Source organism: Rhinoderma darwinii, chromosome 3 (assembly GCF_050947455.1).
Source record: "Rhinoderma darwinii isolate aRhiDar2 chromosome 3, aRhiDar2.hap1, whole genome shotgun sequence".
NCBI lineage: Eukaryota > Metazoa > Chordata > Amphibia > Anura > Rhinodermatidae > Rhinoderma > Rhinoderma darwinii.
In genome coordinates, this window is record NC_134689.1 from 125646579 (window position 1) to 125652578 (window position 6000).

The following is a 6000-nucleotide window of genomic DNA, read 5'->3' on the forward strand; positions in this document are numbered from 1 at the left end:
ATTATACCACATATCCACCTGTCATGTCCCCAATAAACTACTGACACTGAGGGACGGGGCAGAAGGTGCCAGCTGTACCACTCACTGCAGCGGCCGGAGCAGCCAGAGTACCAACCTGTCATTATACCACATATCCACCTGCCATGTCCCTAATAAACTACTGACACTGAGGGACGGGAGGACGCTGCCAGCTGTACCACTCACTGCAGCGGCCGGAGCAGCCAGGGTACCAACCTGTCATTATACCAATATCCACCTGTCATGTCCCTAATAAACTACTGACACTGAGGGACGGGAGGACGCTGCCAGCTGTACCACTCACTGCAGCGGCCGGAGCAGCCAGGGTACCAACCTGTCATTATACCACATATCCACCTGTCATGTCCCCAATAAACTACTGACACTGAGGGACGGGGCAGAAGGTGCCAGCTGTACCACTCACTGCAGCGGCCGGAGCAGCCAGGGTACCAACCTGCCATTATATCACATATCCACCTGTCATGTCCCCAATAAACTACTGACACTGAGGGACGGGGCAGAAGGTGCCAGCTGTACCACTCACTGCAGCGGCCGGAGCTGTACCAACCTGTCATTATACCACATATGCACCTGTCATGTCCCCAATAAACTACTGACACGGAGAAGGGTAGAGGGACAGTGACTGCCAACTTTACCACCCAGGGCAGCCTCATAGTAAGCAGTCAGTGCATGAACCTGTCCCACCAGGCACCTGTCATTACAATACCAGTCCATACAGTTTGGCAGTGTCACCACACTATACCAGACGAAACTGTTCAGAGCCATCAACGCAGTCTGAGGCTGCCAGCTGCGCCTCTCATGCCAATCCCATACCAGCCAATGTAACTTGCTGATACCAGGCACCTGTCATATTACCATAATGATACCAATCACGATGTATTAGCATACTCATACAAGTCAGGGCAGGGGTCCAACTCTCAGCTCATACCAAACTACACCCGGTCCAACCATCAGCCCGGCAACCTGTCAGTCATTACCACGGGTACCTGTCATATTACCATGCCCATTTTAGACATATCCTATGCCTGTCAGTCACGTCACCTTCCATTGCCCAGGCTCTTACTATGCCTATTGCAACCTGTCATTACCATCTAAATACTGGAGAATGCGACCTGTTCAATTACCACGATCAATGCAGGCACTATAGATTGGCATTACCATGCTTATGCCAGGTAATACAGCTTGTCATTACAATGCTGGTAACAAGCAAAATAATCTGCACTAATACCGATGCCATGTGCTGCAACCTCTCATTAGCATGACCGTATTATCAGTGCCATGCTAATACCCAGCAATCCAACATGCCAGTACGATGCCCATGCCAGGTACTATTTATGCCATTGCAATGTAGTGAATATCAATCCCAGCCACCCCATTAATATTGTGCAGAATTCTATTCCTACTACACCATTTATTTACATCAGGTAGTGACTGTTAATCGGCTCACATCAGTAACAATGCTATGCCCATTTGTGTGCCCAGTACCACTTCTTGTAAGAGTGTAGAAGTGTTTGTTCCGTGATAGACTTGACTAAAATCTGCTGTTTTAATATTTCTAATCTCAGAAAATGTGCAATTATTTTTTATTTTCTGTGAAAGTGGCCACAGAGGAAATTAGCATCGTCTTCTTCATGGCTACAACCAAGTCCGCAGGGCAGCAGCGTCCTACACGGGTTGTCATTGTGTGTGATGGTCACATATGCACCCTATTACATGCCATACACAGAGTCACTATTTATAGGATTAGCATTACACAAAGAATGCGCTATAATAGAGGACACTATAGAGAACACACAATCTGTAGGGCACCTTATCATACATATCAGCATTACATTGCTGGAGTAGTACTACAAGTTCCAGCAGCTCTGTAATGTAAAATTCAGGTTCCCAATAAATGCAAGCAAAACAAACAAAATTGATGCTGGGCGACCTGTGCCTCATACACCTGTCACCTCCACAGTGCCCAGATAGATTATAGGGCAAGGGAGGAAGTATAAAGGCGATGCCGGCCCATTAGTCACACACAGCGATCTGTGATCAAGCTGCCGAGCGCTGCCCGTGCCGCCAGTCTGTACAGCATGTCAAGATAGGAACTCACTTATCAGGAGCTCACCCTGTGCCTGACCATGAGGTGTCAGTTTGATGTGTGACGTCACAATTGGTCCCCCCCACACCCCAACAACATGTCACACAGCAGCAAGTCATCACGGCTTAACCCCTGCTCTGCCAACACATGATTCGGAGACAGTACCCGGACCTTCTAGCATTCACTATTAGGGGCTAGATATTTGTTCTTTATAGTGTATTTAACCGAGTTACACTAAATTCACATTATAAGCATATAGATCTACTATATATATATATATATATATATATATATATATATATATATATATATATATATATATATATATATATATATATATATATATATATATATAAAATTCTTTGTTTTTATATTTTTTTTTATTATTATTATTTCAATGATACTTTATTGCAGGGTGTAAATAAACATATTTATGAGCATTGGTTGGTCTTTGAATATTGTATATTACTTTTACACTTGGCAATAATCAGGAGTCCATTTTTCTGTGATTTTATTTCTAATTTGTTGAATACAATTTACGTACATATTGTTAAGGCTGGATTGACACACAGCGTTTTTTTTTTTTTTGGGAGGTTTTTAATGGCGTTTTTTACAGCTTTTGTTAATGCAGCCAGATGAAACATTAAAATCTATAGTGCACAATATAGTATACAATGCACTACATAACACTGCGTTTTGATTTGTTGCTTTTTTTTTTTCTTTTTTGTTGATTTGTAATGGTGTTTAGTTTGACGTTTTGGACTAAAAAAAAATGCAGAAAAAAAACATGTACAAAATGACACTAAATAAAAAACGCCACCAAGAACACCTAGAAAAAAAAGCATAAAAATGCACTTGCATTGTACAAACGCTGGTGTTTTTACATGCATTCTTTTTTTGCAATTTAAAGCGTCAGAAATAATCTGCGTGTGAAGGCGGCTAATGGTTATATCTCCTAGTAATCAATGCCTGGTAGCGGCGGCGCAGAGATCAGCACGTGATGATTTGGTTGTGGTTTTCAGTTAGGCTGGGTTCACACTGTTTTTTTGCAGGCAGAAAATCTGCCTCAAAATTCCGTTTGGAATTTGAGGCAGATTTTGCTCTGTCTGCACGCCGATTTTCATAGAGTTTTCCGCTGCGTTTTTCACCCGCGGACATTGAGCGCCGCGGGCAAAAAACGCCACGTAATACGCTTTCTCTGTCTCCCATTGATGTCAATGGGAGGTCAGAAGTGTAAACACCCGAAGATAGGGCATGTCCCTTTTTCCGGCAGCCGGTTTTTCCGCTCGCGGGAAAAAAAACACCTCCGCCTCCCATTGAAATCAATGGGAGGCATTTTTGGCCGTTTTTGGGGCGTTTTCCGAGTTGTAAGATACAATTACATATATAACATTTTGGATTATTGTAAAACTAGCAGATTAATAATCTGTGTGTTAGGGCAGTTAAAATGAAAAGATCATTTAGATATGAATGCTGCGTCTGCCTCCTTCCTCTAGGTAAAGATAACTTGCAATTTAACTTAGAACAAACCTGTCCATGGAGTGAACTTTGGACACCAATAAAATAAAAGTGCTCATTAAAAGTACAAAGCATTGTTACAGGCAGAGGTAGGTCCAGATCTAAGGTTTGGTGATGCGTCCAGCAATGTTAGATATATAAACGGTATACACACTGCACTACATTATATGGTGGCATTCGTTCAATGTATATACATATCATTCTATATGCCTGTTTCCATCCGTGGCATTATCAGGGTTAACATATTCTCTTACTACAGTGCTGACTGCATATTATTTCCAACATCATAAATCATCTTGTCTGGAATACAGAAGGTTCAGCCTAGAGGGGACCACACAGATTAGATACATTTCTAATGAAAGAAGCACTAAAGAGGTTGTCTAATCACAGACATTGGTGGCATATCGTTAGGATATGCCCCCAATGTTCAACTGGCGCTGACCTATAATTGACTATAATGGTTGTCCATGCAGCCACCTGGAAAAGCGGCGCAGCAGCGCTGAAAGGAGATAAACTGACATGGCGCTTTGCAAGCACCGCTGCCACTTTGTTCTAGCCATTGGTCAGGGTCACAGTGGCATGCGACCAATGGAGACGCCCTCTTTAAGACTAACATAGCCAATATACTAGTCGCGCTGTGAGAAGACTGATGAAAAATGGATTGGGTAATGTCGAATATCTTTGACCTCTACTTGAACCAGTGATGAACTTTATCATGAAAATGATCAACCAAATATGGGTGGAGATACCTGAACTTGCCCAAAGCTTGTCTCCTCAACAAACATAGGGCCTTGTGCATTATAGCAGTGTTGCCCATAGCAACATATATGATCACTCCTTTTATTTTTAGACTGTACTAGGAAAATGAGAGCTGGAATCGGTTGGTTGCTATCAGCATCTCTGAAACTTGGGCAGTTTTTCTAGCCCAAGACTCCCTGCAGAGTAGGCAGATCTCTTGCTCTATGGGGAGTATGTGGCATATGTATTTATACTGCTCTCATTAACTTCACTAGGAGCTGTGTAACTATGAATGCAGTGATCTTCCCCTTGTAGCTGCTGTAGGCAGCCAGTTTTCTCATTTAAAGGGAATGTCCAAGATTAGAAATGATTGCCTGTTTTTTCTTTTCTTCCAGAAACAACGCCATTTATGTTAAAGTATTGCTGCTCATCCCCTCTGTTTATGGGTGTGCACACTTCTGGCACTGTGTACGGGGTGTATCTCTGCTGGCTTTGTTAATGCGAGCACTGTTTATTAGAGGGCAGTCTGCTGGCACTGTTAATGGGGTTACTCTAGAGTAGTAGCTATTATCCAAGGCAAAGATTCAGTTTGCTGATCTAGGCCTGTATCTAAATACTAGAGAGTGGCGTGTTGGCCCTTTCCTGGCACCCAGTACCAGCACCCAGGGCACATGCACTGCCAGCCCCCCCCCCCCCCCCCCGCCCCCCAACTACACTTCTGGCTATTGTTACAGGAGACGTGACCTGTACTTTTGGACTGGGTTTACATTGAAAATAAATGTCCGCATTTATTAAATGGGGCTGTGGTCCAATATCCTTACAGCACTGGGTTGAGATGGGGAATGTACAGGGAGAAAATCTAAAGTGGTGGCTGCAAGTTACTAGTGTTTTAGTAGTAGAACCCCTTTAATTGCATTAATAAATAACTTAAAAATAAATAAATACTATATATTTTTTAATTTTTTATTGTTTTAAGAAAACTATAAAGTATTATTTTATTGTATTTTCCCCTATTTACCTACAGTAAGCATTTTATGTCCAGGAAGTCAACATGTATAACACAATGTATTATTGTTTTTGAGAACCTCTTAAAATTAGGAGTTGGGTACGTCTGACAGAGATAAGTGTACCTCATTTTACCAGCCAGGGTAATCCTTTTTTTTCTTTTTCCCTATTCATTCCTGAAATGTCACCATTTTATTAGCTTAGAACCCCCCTTACCAGCCACTCTGCGTAGTTCTTTTGATGTCCCATATAGACGGATAAGCTGTGTGATTTTTTTTTTCTTTCTTAAAGAACCATTAACATTAAATACCTAGCAGAATGAAGTCGTTCATCTGTACATGACTACAATCCATTAGAAACGTCTGTACATTTGTTACACCTCATTTTGTTACAGTAGAACCCGCCTGAGTTCTAGGACAGGGTCTTTTTTTTTTTTTTTTACTAGGAGAGAAAATAAAATTAGGGTCTTTCATGGTAAACAAATCCAGCTGATTCTCTCCATACAACACATGAATAGCTGGAAGAAACTTCCAATAAATGGTGCATTTTTTTTCTTTCTCTGCTGGGTATAGTATTCAAGATCAGGCCTGTATTCAAGATGCAGTCCATTTTTT